The following is a 17,099-nucleotide window of genomic DNA, read 5'->3' on the forward strand; positions in this document are numbered from 1 at the left end:
AATTGGATAGTGCACCATTTACTGATTTGAGAGAAATAGGATGAAAATGTGATTGAGAAGAGAAATGTCAAGAATTAGGCTTAAGAAAAGAAATATAAGGGGACACAAAGTTTTGAGATATGTGTGAGACATACAAATTTCCAGCAACCATTTGGAAATGAAGGACCAAGAGCTCAGAGGCAAATAAGTATGTATGTACACACACACACACACACACACACACAGAGTGCAGGATAGATTGATTCCTGGAAGTAGAATTGATGTGTACCAACATGTTATACTGCAAGTTGTCTACAGCAATTTATACTCCTACTCTTTTCAATGCCATTACATTCACACCTTTACCAAATCTGAATTTGTAATCAATATCTTTGTTAGCTCTTTTTTTTTATTTTTTATTATTTTTTTGACAGGCAGAGCGGACAGTGAGAGAGAGAGACAGAGAGAAAGGTCTTCCTTTTGCCGTTGGTTCACCCTCCAATGGCCGCCGCGGCTGGCGCGCTGCGGCTGGCGCACCGCGCTGATCCGATGGCAGGAGCCAGGAGCCAGGTGCTTTTCCTGGTCTCCCATGAGGTGCAGGGCCCAAGCACTTGGGCCATCCTCCACTGCACTCCCTGGCCACAGCAGAGGGCTGGCCTGGAAGAGGGGCAACCAGGACAGAATCCGGCGCCCCGACCGGGACTAGAACCCGGTGTGCCGACGCCGCTAGGCGGAGGATTAGCCTAGTGAGCCGCGGCGCCGGCCTGTTAGCTCTTTTATATAATCTCTATCTCTTATACTACAATTTATAAGTAAATGTGGAAAACAGAATCTTGCTTTGATTCACATTTCCCTAATTCCTGATTAAGCATGTTTCTAAATAAATGTATTTCATGCTTTGTGGCTTCATATTTGCTATTGTTAGCCCTATTTTTACTGTTGTTATTAATGATTATAGGAAGCCTTGATGCTTTGTGAATTTAGACTTTGTTGTATGTGTTGCACACATTTTCTCTAAAACTGTCTCTTTTCTTTTACTTTGCTTATGATAACTTTCATTTTGAAAATGTTTTTAGTTTTGTGAGAGCACATCTGTTCATCTGTTTCCTGGTGGTTTCTAGGTTTGCTATCTTGCTTCTGCTTTCCCTTCCAAAATATACAAAGTTTTGTTTTATTTTAGCACATGAGAATATAGTTTCTTATTCCTTAGTCTCTAAACAATCTGAAATGTAGGTTACATGAGCTGAGAGACAGGAATGAGCAGTTTTCTAAGTCTAATTAGCTTAGTTTCTCAATAGCACTTATTTATCAGTCCATTGTTCCCTTGTTGATTTCAAATGCCAACTTCAATACACTGCCTGTAAATAGATACACAAGTTTAAATGACTCCTGTAAAGTTGATGTGAGGCATTATGTTTTACAATAAGAGATTACAGTAATTAGGAAGTAGTTTCTGATAATAAAATCATGGTATCATCAAAACATGTACTTATCTTTTTGAAAGGGGGTCATGCACCCAGCTCAGAGTCTTGATGGAACAGCTGTTTTAGAAAGAGGTTATAGGGGCCAGCGCTGCGGTGTAGCCGGTAAAGCCGCTGCCTGCAGTGCTGGCACCCATATGGGCACCGGTTCGAGTCCTGGCTGCTCCACTTCCAATCCAGCTCTCTGCTATGGCCTGGGAAAGCAGTGGAAGATGACCCAAGTTCTTGGGCCCCTGCACCCATGTGGGAGACCTAGAAGAAGCTCCTGGCTCCTGGCTTCAGATCAGTGCAGCTCCAGGCATTGCAGATGGACGATCTCTCTCTCTCTCTCTCTCTCTCTCTGCCTCTCCTCCCCTCTCTGTGTAACTCTGCTTTCAAATAAATAAATCTTTTTAAAAAGAAAGAGGTTATAAACTACATCATACTACATTTTGCTTCCAATTATATTAACTGTTTACCCTGTTTACCCAGATTTTCATAATGCTATTAAGGTGTAAGTTCTATTTTAGCTTCAGTAGCTTCAGAGGCTGTTTGAAGCTGAACAGCTAAGTTCAGAATAGATTCCTAATGACAAAAGTAAATACCATGGAAAGATTAACCAAAGGTGCAAACAACTTTATGTTGCTTCTGAGAGATTTCGTCAGCGAGTGATAAATGAGTAAGGCAGTGGTCAGTGCTGGAAGACCAAGGCCTGAATCTCTCCTGTTTGCCTTGTAAACTGTTAACCTGAGAGACCTCAACTGGAATTTGTCCAGGAGGAAGCCAACTGCAATGTGTTTTAGATTTAATTAGTAGTGAATTTAAAGATTGTAATCTATGGGGAATGAAGACTCGACCTTCAAAATGGAACAAACCACACTTCAAGTCCCACCAAAAGGGGCCATCTTAATAGAATTAAAATACAAGCAAGTGGTACAAATTAGAAACCATTATTCTAAAAGCCTTGAGTATCCTAGGTGGAAATTTCCCACCAGATCCTTTGTCTACTGGAGCCATTTGTGAGAGAGGGTTCTCAGGCTCAGACAGAACACAGGTTTAGAGTTTATGTCCTTATTTGTTTTCCTCTTTTATATTCCTAATAAAATAAGGGCTACTATTTTGAGTTGAAGTTCTTCTCATGTTCTCAGAGCAATTTACCAAATACTTTCTTCTCAAAATCTATGATATCAAAATAGCTGCCATTTACTAAGCAATTATTTTAGGTTCAGCAGTCAGCATCCTAAGTGTTTTATCTTGCTTCTCACAAATATTTACAGCTAAGAAGTATCATTAAAATATAATTATTGTCTCCCTTTTTTCAGATGTTAAAACTGAAGCTCAAAGAAGTTAAGTGACCTAAAACTAACGTACAATATTGCTGTGATTCAAATACAGGTTCAATTGATTCCAGAGTTCATGGTCTCATGTTCATAAATGGTGACAGAAGAGGCATAAGCCAGCTTGGATACTGTCCGTGCTGTGAAGATGACCTGAGATGCTTCCCAAGAAATTCTCTCCAGGTATCCTTCAATTTTCAATGATCCATTCAATTTTTAATTATGATTGGTAACCACACATAAATCTGTATGGGTTAAACCTGTACTCACCCTGTATGAGAAATACAGAACTTGTAACTGGGGCCTGTGCTATGGCTCACTTGGTTAATCCTCCACCTGCGGCGCCAGCATCCCATATGGGCACCAGGTTCTAGTCCCAGCTGCTCCTCTTCCAGTCCAGTTCTCTGCTGTCGCCCGGGAGTGCAGTGGAAGATGGCCCAAATGCTTGGGCCCTGTACCCCATGGGAGACCAGGAGGAAGCACCTGGCTCCTGGCTTCGGATCAGCGCAGCGCGCCGGCCATAGTGGCCACTGGGGGGGGGGGGGGTGAACCAACAGAAAAAGGAAGACCTTCCTCTCTGTCTCTCTCTCTCACTGTCTAACTCTATCTGTCAAATAAATTAAAAAAAAAAAAAAACTTGTAATCACACTCAGGCTTACAGAATGCCAACATGGGCACTAACCCACGTTATTTCCAGGTATAAAACCTTGTTTTGAAAGGCTGAATAAAGAGTTTCAGATTCCTTGTCTCAGTAGATAGTCTCAACAGCTATACCAGTCAGGCTCTGAGTAAGGAAAGAATGGAGGGACTAGGGTAATAGACATTATTCCTTGTATAGCAATGAAACTATTAGAAACAGGACTTTATCTAAATTTCTCTAGAAAGAAATGAGAGGAAGTAATATTTCTTTTTTACAAACTTGGCTGTGAGAATCATTTTATAGCTGTGGTGCTTAACTTTAAGAACTTTAACTTATGCTTAGTAACTTAGATGGGCTTTTGTTTAGTTTTTTTTTTATTTGCTTTTCTCTCTCTTTTTTGACAGGCAGAGTGGATAGTGAGAGAGAGACAGAGAGAAAGGTCTTTCTTTTGCCGTTGGTTCACCCTCCAATGGCCGCCGCGGCTGGTGCGCTGTGGCCGGCGCACCGCGCTGATCCGAAGCCAGGAACCAGGTGCTTCTCCTGGTCTCCCATGGGGTGCAGGGCCCAAGCACTTGGGCCATCCTCCACTGCCTTCCCGGGCCACAGCAGAGAGCTGGCCTGGAAGAGGGGCAACCTGGACAGAATCCGGCGCCCCGACCGGGACTAGAACCGGGTATGCCGGCGGCGCTAGGTGGAGGATTAGCCTAGTGAGCCGTGGCACTGGCCTGCTTTTCTCTTATACTAAAAAAGTAGGCTTGTTAAACCAACCTAGGCTGACATTCACTGGGTCAAAATTTTTATCTTTCTTCCACAAATGTGTCAATTTGGTTTCAAACTAAAATTAGAAAATGGGTTTTATTGGCCAGCGCCGCAGCTTACTAGGCTAATCCTCTGCCTGCGGCTCTGGCACCCCAGGTTCTAGTCCCAGTCAGGGCGTCAGATTCTGTCCCGGTTGCTCCTCTTCCAGGCCAGCTCTCTGCTGTGGCCAGGGAGTGCAGTGGAGGATGGCCCAGGTGCTTGGGCCCTGCACCCCATGGGAGACCAGGAGAAGCACCTGGCTCCTGGCTTCGGATCAGCGCGGTGCGCCGCCCACTGCACACCGGCCACAGTGGACACTGGGGGGGGTGAACCAATGCAAAAGGAAGACCTTTCTCTCTGTCTCTCTCTCTCACTGTCCACTGTCAAAAAAATAAATTAAAAAAAGAAACAAAAAAAAAAGAAAAATGTGTTTTATCTTCCATTATTATACTTGAAGTGAATTAGTAGTTAATGCTGGCACAAACTACATTAAGTTCATTTTTAAGCATGTTTTCTTATTTCATATCATTAAATGTAAATGACACCCACAGTACAACAATATGGTTTCATAATTGTACAAGCAACAATTATGAACTGTAGGCTTTAACCATATATGCTGAAGTGACCATGGCAGATTAGGAGAGCTGGAGTAGGGGATGGAGTTAAAATATCAGGGCTTATCTGAATATATACATATATATATACCAAATTCAAATACATATGAATATATATTTACCAAATTCATAAAAATGAATATTTATATGAATTTGTATTCATATATATATGAATATTTGGTATATATATAATAGAAGTCACAAAGTCACATTAGGTAGAAAAAAACCTACTTTTTGGAGTGAAATAATTTTTAAAACACAGGATGAAATCCAGGACTGTGTATAATTCTCAGATAAAAATGAAAAGAGAGTAGAGGAAATAAAGTGAAACTCCAAGGCAGATCAGCTGCATAAATGTCTGGACCAGTGCCCCACTTCCTCAGGTACTTAAACTCTCAAGGCTGTAAGAAAATTCTGACACTACCTGCAGAATGGCCTTTTGCTCTATAAAAATAACCAAATTTGTCAGAAGTGGTTTGGATTCACTCCTTTAAACTCAAACTAGTTCCAAGTGATTTCATCAATCCTTTATATTTTTTCTATAACAGTCTAGTAGTTAACTCATGGTGTCAAATCTTACCACTTATCCTAACTAGAACTTTGTTTCCCAGCTATAAAGTATGTTGGAACGATTGATTTCTTGAGCTGATGATATTCATGAACTAAATGATTATTTCAGTATAGGATTGTAGGAAGAATTGACAGAACAGCAATTCCTGAGGGTAGAAAAATATCCCAAAATAATTATCTCAGTATGAACTGAGAAGCACAAATAAGTGGACCAATGTAACAGCATATAAATGAATGGATGTAAGGCCACTTTGCACTTCCCAACTCACATTCAGAATATCACATTCTTTTTTTTTTTTTTTTTTTTTTTGACAGGCTGAGTTAGACAGTGAGAGAGAGAAAGAGAGAAAGAGAGAGAGAGAGAGAGAGAGAGAGAGAAAGGTCTTCCTTTTCCATTGGTTCACCCCCCAGATGGCTGCTACTGCTGGCGCGCTGTGCCGATCCGAAGCCAGGAGCCAGGTGCTTCCTCCTGGTCTCCCGTGCAGGTGCAGGGCCCAAGCACTTGGGCCATCCTCCACTGCACTCCCTGGCCACAGCAGAGAGCTGGACTGGAAGAGGAGCAACCAGGACAGAACCAGCGCCCCAACCAGGACTAGAACCTGGGGTGCCCACGCCGCAGGCAGAGGATTAGCCAAGTGAGCTGCAGCGCCAGCCAAGAATATCCATTGTATTCTGAGCAGCATATTCTAACAATGATGCAGAGAAAGTAGAATGCAAGAAATAGAGGGTGACCAGGATGGTCACAAATCAAGAAGAGTCTGAATGATGAGGACTGTTTGTTCACCACCCAGTGAAATAATTCCTCCCACACCCTTACCACAAAATGCTACCAAAGCAGAGAAGAAGTTTATAAGTGACCTGGTTATCTACCTTCTCCTGGGAGATCAGCAGGTATCGCCATGCCTTATCCTTTTATTTACCTTAGTCATTCACAAAAGCCCAAGCTTCTGTGTCAGCCATCATCACTGGACTCTTCTCCCCACAGGACACTGGAAATTGACTGGACTGAGCCAATTTGTGACCCTTAGGACCTTTCCTACTAAGTCCTATGGAACTCACAGATGTCATAAGCAAAACTCCCTCTGTCCTCAAGCACTTCTCCACTCAGGAAAAACCCTCCCCTGCTCTGAGTATTCCCCAGCAATCTATGTGAGCACGCTCTTGGATCCTTCTCAAACAGATAATTTCTTTTAAACATTCAACATATCCTAATACCAGGAGATGGTATGAGTATTCACTATCCTTTTGTTTTGCAGTCATCCATCAATTTCCTATCACTTGTTCTCATTTTTTTAGAGACTTGAAAGTGTTTTTGGTTTTCTGTGTCCCTCTCTATCACAATTGCTGCCATCAATGTTGGGATCTTCACAACCCAAACATACAAGTCATCCAATGATTTGACCTCTCAAGTCTTTGACCTCCTCCTTGTTACTATGATCTTTGTCTGTCTCTGAAATCTTCGCTTCAGTTATTCCTTTCTCAGATCATCACTTTACAGTTCCCCTCCCCACTCTAATCCTTTGACTTCACCAGAAATCCAATCCATTAACTGCCCTGCTATCAGTATCCAGTATTACCCTCATTTACTCATTTCTCACTTATCTAACTTAACACTCAGTGGTCTATGATTAAAATCAGCCCTCACATACATCATTGATCTTCTTGTCGCTCTCTTTATTGTCTTTATTTGGAGGTAAAACTTGCACCTGGTTAAAACCAAATTTCCACCCATCTGGCACAAGCACCCAGGCAGTTGAAAGTGCTTTGGAAAACTCATGGAGAACCAAGTGGTTTCTGCCTTAAAATGATGACCACAGGAGTGGTAGTTTGGTGCAGTATTCTGCATTTCAAATCAGAGTGCCTGAGTTTGAGTCCCAGATCCACTCCAAATTCCTGCTAATGCACACCCTGGAAAGCAGCAGATGATGGCTAAAGTGGTTAGGTCCCTTCCATCCACATGGGGCACATGGATTGAGTTCCTGACCAGGCTCAATCATTTCAGGAATTCAGAGAGTGAACCAGTAGATGGGATCTCTCTCTCTCTTGCTCTCCCCCCTCCCATCACTTATCACCGCACAGAAAACACTCAATTTCGCCAGTAAGAACAAAATATTTGTCTTTTATTGGGTTTACTCCTGGATTTAATGTGAACACTTTGTTTTCCATCTCCAATGTAAAATCCACATTGGACTCTGTGATATCGCATCCTCCTTGGGTTAATCTTCAGTTGTTGCTACCTGACTAGGTTCAGCAGGGAGCTTCCTCAAATGGAAGAACCTGAAGGACCACAGGATTCCCTGTGTAGATTTTTTGCCTGCAGTTGTTGTTTGGTTGTCTTCTGAAAACCTCTCAAGAACTGTTCATGTTCATGGAAGAAACATCAATTCTGCCTGCCATTGATTTACGTGGTGAGTGCCCCATTGTGAATCTGGTAAACTTCAGTCACTCTTCCTGGAGGGTAGCTCTACCCTCGCACCCTTACCCCAACCTGGCATCAGTGAGGTCACTGCTATGTGCCAGATCTAAGCACAAATGGTTTTTGAATAAACTCCTGAACTGAGGTGGAAGCACAGAGATGTGGTTGATTACTGACCATTGCTTCACTTCTACTCTCAGTTATTCTCCTTTCACCATGTGACTCATTCACACAATTCAATAGAAACTGCTGTGACAATTGTACACCAACCTATGCAGCATGTGCCCAGGTGGCATCTGGCACAGTACGTAGTTGGAATCATAAGAGTAAGACTGTTGCTGCTGTCAGTGCTGCTTTTCAGAGCCAGTCCTCTGGGGCTGGCATTGTGGCATAGTGGTTTAAGCTGCTGCCTGGATGTCAGCATCCCATTATAGGTGCTGGTTCACGTCCTGGACGATCTACTTCTGATCCAGCTCTCTGCAAATGTGTCTGGGGAAGCAGTGGAAGATAGCTCAAGTACTTGCACCCACATTGAAAACAGGCTTCGGCCTGGCCCAGTCCTGGTCATTGCATCCATTTGGGGAGTGAACCAGCAGATTGACGGTTTCTCTCCCTCTCACTTTCTCTCTGTAACTCTGCCCTCCAAATAAATAAATCCTTTTTTTAAAAAAAAAGATCCATTCTGCAAACCTATCCTAAGATGTCCATTCCTGCTCAAGGCAAAAGCATCTGTATCCATCTGTATCTGCATCTCTGTCAACCATGCTCCCAAGGTTTCTATATTTTGGAAGTTGAATTGAGTTAGATTAGTGTTCATTTGGAAATTTTTGACCATGGGTCACTGTTATTATTCCTGAATGCAATAAGCTTTGTCAATTACAGGCACCAGGAATAGCCAATGTTTCTGATTTTCTATTCCAATGCTTGTAGATCCCATTGACTTGATCTAACCCAATGTTTAAAATCCTGTAAATAACTGGCAATCTGGGTATTTTATTTAAAGAAGGTATTTCAGTCAAAGACAGTTGACTACTGCAGTTTGCCTCATGGAAAGTAGTTGTGCTATTAGCTAAGAATCTCTAGGGAAAGTTATTGTTTAACTGTACAAATATTGAGATTATGATCTGCCAGAACAGGGAGATTTTACCCCCAGCTCAACCAAGCCAAGCAAGTCAATTCTCTTGATATGATCTCAGTCCTCTGGGACCAGTTCTTCATAATCTTCTCTTCTCACACTGAGACAGACATAGACATAGCCAATGCATTCATTGTTAATTGTCCAAGGCACCAAATCCTGGCTGAAACAGAAAGTACTGAATATACCAATTTCAGCTATTCAGCCAACCACAAAATAGCTCTATTAATAATGTTCCCTGTTTTACTTGTGTCCTTCTACTTTTATTTTCCCTTTTTATTAATTCCCCCCATTTATTTTAATCTGTTAGTCTGTTGGCAAATTTGAGCTAATCAGTCATAGATATTTTCTGCTTAATTCATATTGACATGCATATCTTCTTCCTGACCATGATATTTACATAGGGGCAAGTATTTGATAGCAAGGAAAGTAAGTTAAAATATTCATATCATGGTACAATATTGAGACAGCAAACACTGAAGATACAATTAGACCCTCTAAGGGTCTGCGATTCAAGATCCTATATTCACTTGGTCCTTTCATGCTAGTTTCTGTAAAATGTATACCAAAGGCTTGAATGCTCTTTTACTCATGCATTCCTCTGGGCATGCTGTGGGTCATGATTGGCCCTTACAGGTCATTCTGCCTCCTTCCTCTTCAACCCATTACCCACACAGTGCATTGAGTCCCTGCTATGCTCCTGCCTGTACCCATAGGAGCCACAGTCTTCCCCAGAAAGGGAAGAATTGTTGTGTTTCTAGTTTTAGGACAACCCTTCGCTCCCTCTGGCTACTCCTATAGGCCTCCTTTTGGGGGTGGCTTGGAAACTATGGTTTCTGTTCCTTCTGATACTTCCCTTCAGTGTTCTCCACTCACCAGGCTGGGGGGTGAGCTGCCAGAAATAGAAAATCAAGAAGTCACACAAGATTCATAGGATGAACGTTGTTTTACTTCCTTGATTCTTCTGACTTTTACCTGATTTAGTTAAATCAGAATTTCAAGGCCGGCGCCACGGCTCACTTGGCTAATCCTCTGGCACCCTGGGTTCTAGTCCCGGTTGGGGCGCCGGATTCTGTCCTGGTTGCTCCTCTTCCAGTCCAGCTCTCTGCTATGTCCCAGGAGTGCAGTGGAGGATGGCCCAAGTCCTTGGGCCCTGCACCTGCATGGGAGACCAGGAGAAGCACCTGGCTCCTGGCTTCGGATCAGCGCGGTGCGCAGGCCGTAGCATGCTGGCCGCTGCAGCCATTGGAGGGTGAACCAACGGCAAAAAGGAAGACCTTTCTCTCTGTCTCTCTCTCTTTCTCACTGTCCACTCTGCCTGTCAAAAAAAAAAAAAAAAAAAAAAAAACAAAAACCAACTCTCTCTCGCAACAGAACTCCCTGTTTACAGCACCTTGATGAGTCAACGTGTTAGTTTCCACATGGCTGTAGTAATTTACATCCCCAACCACAGTGTATAAGGATTTCCTTTTTCCTCAGCCTCACCAACACTTATCTTTATTTAATAAAAGCCATTCTAGCAGGTGTGAAGTAATATCTCACATGGACTTAATTTGCATTTTGTTGATGATTAGAAATACTTGGCACTTTTAACGTATGTTTTTGACCATTGTATTTTTTAAAGAATGGTTGTTCAGATTGTTTATACATTCTATAATTGGGTCATTTATTTTCTTGCTGTAGAATTGATTTTCCTGTATATTTTAGATATTAATACCACTTATCTGATATTCCTGACAATCGGTTGCTTGCAAATACATTCTTCCAACCTGTAGAATGTCTCTTAATTCAACAGAATGTTTCCCTTCCTGTGCAGAACTTTCATTCAATACAATCCTACTGGCCTCTTTTTGCTTTGTTGTATATGGTATTCCTGCTATATTAAAAAAAATGCAAGACTAACATCAAGAACATTTTGCTCTGTCATCTTCCAGTATTTTCAGAGTTTCAAGTCTTCAGTTAATGATTCTAATTCATTGTGAGTTGATTCTTGGATAGAAGAGGTAAGGTTCAATTACCTTCCTTTGCATATGGATATGAGGTTTTTCCAATTCCACTTAAGAAAGAGACTATCCTTTCCCCATTATGTACAGAACTTGAGCATTCTTGGTTTTTGGTGTCTACAAACGGTCCTGGAACAAATCACCCACAGGTCCTGGTGGACAGTGTCCATGTCCCAAAAGATCTTGCAGGATCTTGGCTGACAGAGATTGTGGTCTTGATAAGTAGGGTTCGGGTCTAATGAATTCCTGCATGCATAGAAACAGCTTTGGAATTGCACCACAGGTAAAAGCTGGAAGAATTTCAAGGTATAGACTAAACTGTGGATGTGATTCTGGTGAGGTCTCCAGTGGAAATGAAGAACACCGGAGAAAAGGTGAACCTTGTTACTGAATGCCAAACAATTCGGCTGAATTGTTGTCTAATGTTTTGTGAAATATATAACCTGCAAGCAATGATACTGGACATGTAATGGAGGCAATTTCTTTTTAAAAAAAAACTTTATTATTTATTTATTTATTTGAAAAGCAGATCAGCAGAGAGGGAGACAGAGCATGAGAAGGAAAGAGCAAGGATGCTGGTTCACTCCCCAAAAGGCTGCAACAACTACAACTGGGCCAGACTAAAGCCAAAGAGCCAGAAATTCCATGTTGGTTTCCCACATGGGTGTCAGGAGCCCAAGTGCTTGGGCCATCATTTGCTACCTTCCCAGGCACATCAGCAGGAACACTGGACTGGAAGCAGAGTAGCCAGGATTCACACCGGCACTCAGATATGGGATACCGTCATCACGAGCAGCAACTTAACCTGCTACACTATAATGCCAGCCCCTAGTGCAGGCAGTTTCTAAGAAAGGCACTGAAGGAGTTTGACTTCTTCTGACTACTTCTAGTAAAACTCAAAAGGAGAGAAGTTAATTGAAGAAAGAACTCTTGAGCAAGACGGAGCCAGACTTTGAGGATTGTCCATATCGCAACAAATGAGAAAGTGTTTTCTAAAGAGAACACCAGGAGGTGGCTAGATTATCACTTGATAAACAGCTTATGGGTTTACATGAGCAAAAACACTGTGGTTTAAACTGAGGGGCAAAGAGATGGGTTTAAATGAAGAAAGGCTGCAAGACTTCTTGAAATGGAAGGAACAGAGCAATGGAGTTATTCAGCAGTGGATATGCAATTTTGTTCAAGAAGGGAGAAAAGAGACCCTGACAGTGACTCAGAGGTCATTAAAGATCTGTTCTAACAGTCCGGATGGCCACACATGGAAGCCTTGGGCCAGCTACTTTGCACTGCAGCAGGGGCACCTGGAGTGTTGGGGTTGATGCTGCCATGCTAGGGAGCTCAGACGACAGAGTACTGAACCACAGAGGACTGTTCCTGAGTCTTAAGATGTAATGAATATTGCTCTGCATCACAAGTGCTTGCTCACTCTTGAATATGAGATCTGTGGCTACTCTTGACCTCATGAACCATACTTGCAGACCCAAATGCCCACCTCCATGGATTTTCTTTTGCTCATCAGCTCCCAAACATGTCTTATTACCTGGAAGCCCGCAATTTCAGTTCTCCATTTTCCTCCATCTCATGGTTTTCTGAAGAAAATTAAAAAGCACCAATATCCAGACTGACATTCAATAGCTCCGCCTTGCCCGCTGCACACACAGCAGCTCCTGGGCAGGGAGACAGAGCTTGTCTGAGTGAGCTCAGAAAGCGCCTGCAGAACTGCACTGAATGACCTCATCTGTTGTGTTTAGGGAGTGGCCTGGGCTGGTAACACAGACCCACCACGCAGAACATCCTTGGTTTAGTAGCTCATCATCATGCCAGGTTCTAAGTTTGATTAGGCAATGTTAAAATATGCTTTGGTCTCCAAAATATGTTTTGGTCTACAAATTGCTGGACACTGGTCCAGTTTCTTCTCGATTTCCCTCACCATAACATCCCTCCTGCTACAACCGACCAACAGAGGTTCATTGTCTCTATGTGCTCTTAGTTCATTCATTCTATCTATCTATCTATCTCTCTATCTTTCTATCTCTATTTCTATCGCTGTTTTTCAAATAAATAAAAATTACTGTGCAAGTAAGGATTTCACCATTTTTAGTTCATTCATGTACCTTCCTCTACAGCTGTGAAGCAGCATTTGGTTGACCCATTTTATAGAAAAGGAACCAGAAACTCAGGAGGGAGAAACGGATCTGTTGTCCACATTTGGTAAAGACAGCACTGAGGGCAGAGCTGGACCTTCTCCTCTCAGTCCAGGCTCTTCACCCTCTAGCAAGCTGCCCGTTGTCCATCACCACTGGGTGGATGCTGCATCCTGCTCCAACGGCCATAGTACCTCAGGGAGGCTGGGGACGGTGGGGAAACTGCATCCTCCCAGCCAGGGTCTTCTCCTCGCTGTTCCCACCCAGGCTGTGCTAATCTTGTGATTGCCCCAAATGTGCGGTGGAATCCAGGGTAGCTGTTAAAACATCGTTGGTGCAGGTGCACAGCAGCTCCGGGTGTTCGGTCACCTGGGCAGAGCCTGAGGGCTCTGCCTTCTGCCAGCTTCTCTCTAAGGCCCTGGCCCTGGTGGCTGTGAGACTCGTCCTGGGAGAGGAGGCCCTTGAGATGTGCGTAGAGGACGAGGCTGGCATCACTGCCCCCCACAGCTGGCATAACTGAGTCAGCTGTCGTCCTGAACTTGAATTAGGAATTGGCTGTCCTAGGTGGGGTACAGGAAATTTCCAGAATGGGATCTGAGTAATGATGGGTGATGCAGACATTGAAAAAGGATTCTGGGAATACCCACAAAGCCCTCCAAGTGTGACTCTGGCTGAGTTTTCTTGGGCTCTGCCTTTTCCATCTCTTTAGGCATTTGACAGGCAGGGGCCCAGTGAAAACACCCCTGTGCATGGCAGACTCCCGGAGGCCCTGTGACAACCAGGCCTCCTTCTCTCCATGTGGGGAGGAGATGGGGATTTTTATTTTGCCTGGTGACTTTTCCAGCAATGAAACACCTGCCAGCCAGCTAAGCTGAACCACGTAAACAGCAGTACACCTCACTCTGGCTTTCACCTTCACAGAAGAGAACAAGTACAGGGCATGCCTAGACCAGGTTAGTTCACCTGCTGTATTTTATCAAATGCTTTCTCTGCATCTATTGATATAACCATATGGGTTTTGTTCTTTAGTTTGATGATGTGATGTATCACATTGATTGATTTGTGAATGTTGAACCATCCCTGCCTAGATACCAAGGATAAATCCCACATGATCTGTGTGAAAGATCTTTCTGATATAGTGTTGGATTCAATTAGCTAATATTTTGTCGAGGATTTTTGCATTTATGTTTATCAGGGATATTGTTTTGTAATTCTCTTTCTCTGTTGTATTTTTTTTCTGATGTAGGAATTAAGCTGATGCTATCTTTATACAAGGAGTTTGGGGGATTTCCTCCCTTTCAATTGTTTTGAATACCTTGAGAAAATTGGAGTTAATTCTTTTTAAATGTCTGGTGGAATTCAGCAGCAAACACATCCAGTTCTGTGCTTTTCTTTGTTGGGAGGTACTTTATTACCCATTCAATTTCTGTCTTGGTTATTGGTCTGTTTAAGTTTTCTATGTCTTCAAGACTCGATTTTGCTGGATTGTACATAACTAGGAATCTATCCATTTCTTCTAGGTTTCCCAATTTGTTGGCATACAGCTCTTTGTAGTAATTTCTGATGATTCTTTTTATTTCTGTGGTATCTCTTGTTACATTTCCTTTTTTATCTCTAATTTTACTGATTTGGGTCTTCTCCCTCTTGTTTTCTTTTTTGGTTGGACCAATAGTTTGTCAATTTTGTTTATTTTTTCAAACACCCAGCTATTCATTTCACTGATCTTTTGTATTAGTTTTTAGGCTTTAATTTTGTTTACTTCTTCTCTAATTTTAATTATTTCTTTCCTCCTACTAATTTTGGGTTTGGTTTGTTGTTATTGTTTTTCAGTGAGGTGTATTTGTAGCTCATTTATTTGGTAACTTTCCAATTTCTTCATTTACATACCAATTGCTATAAACTTCCTTTTTAACACTGCTTTCACTGTATCCCATAAATTTCAATATGATGTATTGTCATCTTCATTAATTTCAAGAAATTTTTTAATTTATCTTTTGATTTCTTCTATGATCCACTTGTTCATTCAGGAACATGTAGTTCAGTCTCCGTGTGTTTGCACATGATCTAGAGAGTCTTGAGTTGTTGATTTCCAGCTTCATTCCATTGTGGTTAGCGAAGACGTATGGTCTGATTGCAATTTTTTTGTACTTGCTGAGACCTCCTTTATGGCCTAGCATATGGTCTATTCTGGAGAAGGTTCCATGCACTAATGAGAGGAATTTGCATTCTGCCCCTGTGGGGTGAAAAATTTTGAAGATATCAGTTAGGTCCATTTGGTTCATAGTGTCAAAAAGCTCTGTTGTTTCTTTGTTAATTTTCTATCTAGTTGATCTATCCATTGATGAAAGTGGGGTGTGTAAGCCCCCTGTTACTATTGTAGCAGAGTCTATGTCTCCCTTTAGATCCATGAATATTTCTTTAAAATAGACAGGCACTCTGTAATTGGGTGCATATACCATTATTACAGTCACATCTTCCTGTTGAATTGACCCCTTAATCATTACATAGTGACCTTCTTCACCTCGTTTAACAGTTTTTATGTTAAAGTATATTTTGTCTGATATTAGGATTGCAACACCTGCCCTTTTTTGTCTTCCCTTAGCATAGAATATCTTCTTCCATCCTTTCACTTTCAGTCTGCATGTATCTTTGTTCATGAGATGTATTTCTTGTAGGCAGCAAATAGATGGGTCTTGATTTTTAATCCATTCAGCCAGTCTGTATCTTTTAACTGGAGAGTTAAAGCGATTTAGATTCAAGGTGACTATTGATAAGTAATGACTTTGCCCTGCCATTTTTCCATAAATATTCCTGTTGTTTGCTTTGGATTTCTTTTGTACTGGATTTCTTTTGTCACTGAAACTTGTAAAGGAGCTGGTATTCAGAAATTCATTTTAAAAAAAAATTATTTGACAGGTAGAATTATAGACAGTGAGAGAGAGGGAGACAAAGAGAAAGGTTTTCCTTCCATTGGTTCACTCCCCAAATGGCCGCTATGGCCAGCGTTGTGCCGATCCAAAGCCAGGAGCCAGGTGCTTATCCTGGTCTCCCATGTGGGTGCAGGGCCCAAGCACTTGGGCCATCCTCCACTGCACTCCCGGGCCACAGCAGAGAGCTGGACTGGAAGAGGAGCAACTGCGACTAGAACCCAGTGTCTGTATGAGATGCCAGCGCTGCAGGTGAAGGATTAACCTAATGAGCCATGGCGCCGGCCCCCAGAAACTCATTTTATCCAGCAGTTCCAGTGTCATCTTTGAGGGCACTGACATCAAGAATGGAACTGAAGACCTCCCTTATGCCATGAAACCCATTGATTACTACACAGATACTAAGATCTTACAGGAGAGCAGTCGTGAGTGCCAATGATCCTGAGAAGAATTTCTTAATCACAGCCATCCACCTTCATGGCATTTTTGGACCCAGGGACCGACAGCTGGTCCCCATCCTCATTGAGGCAGCCAGGAATGGCAAGATGAAGTTTATGATTGGGAATGGAGAGAACTTGGTGAACTTCACCTTTGTTGATAATGTGGCCCATGGACACATCCTGGCTGCAGAACACCTCTCCCAAGATGAGGCCCTTGGTGGGAAGGCCTTTCACGTTACCAATGATGAACCCGTCCCTTTCTGGATGTTCCTGTCCTGCATCCTGACGGGCCTCAATTATGAGGCCACCAAGTACCACATGCCCTACTGGGTGGCCTACTACCTGGCCCTGCTGCTGTCCCTGCTGGTGATGATCGTCAATCCTGTCATCCAGCCCACATTCACACCAATGTGGGTTGTGCTGGCTGGCACATTCCACTACTACAGCTGTGAGAAAGCCAAAAAGGCCATGGGCTCTCGGCCCCTGGTCACCATGGATGATGCTGTGGAGAAAACTCTGCAGAGCTTTCGCCACATACAGAGAGTCAAGTGAGGGACCCGGGACCAATAAATGTCTCCCCTGTGGGCCAATGAACTAACAGCTTTCAAGTGAAAAAAATGATATTTATCTTTTGGT

The 17,099-nt window shown here is 42.6% G+C and overlaps 1 pseudogene; it reads left to right on the top strand.

The window, feature by feature from the left end:
* Nucleotides 1-16,291: 16,291 nt before the first annotated feature.
* On the top strand, nt 16,292-17,099 carry LOC100347830 (sterol-4-alpha-carboxylate 3-dehydrogenase, decarboxylating pseudogene; annotated as a pseudogene).

This window comes from Oryctolagus cuniculus, chromosome 7 (assembly GCF_964237555.1).
Source record: "Oryctolagus cuniculus chromosome 7, mOryCun1.1, whole genome shotgun sequence".
Classification (NCBI taxonomy): Eukaryota; Metazoa; Chordata; class Mammalia; order Lagomorpha; family Leporidae; genus Oryctolagus; species Oryctolagus cuniculus.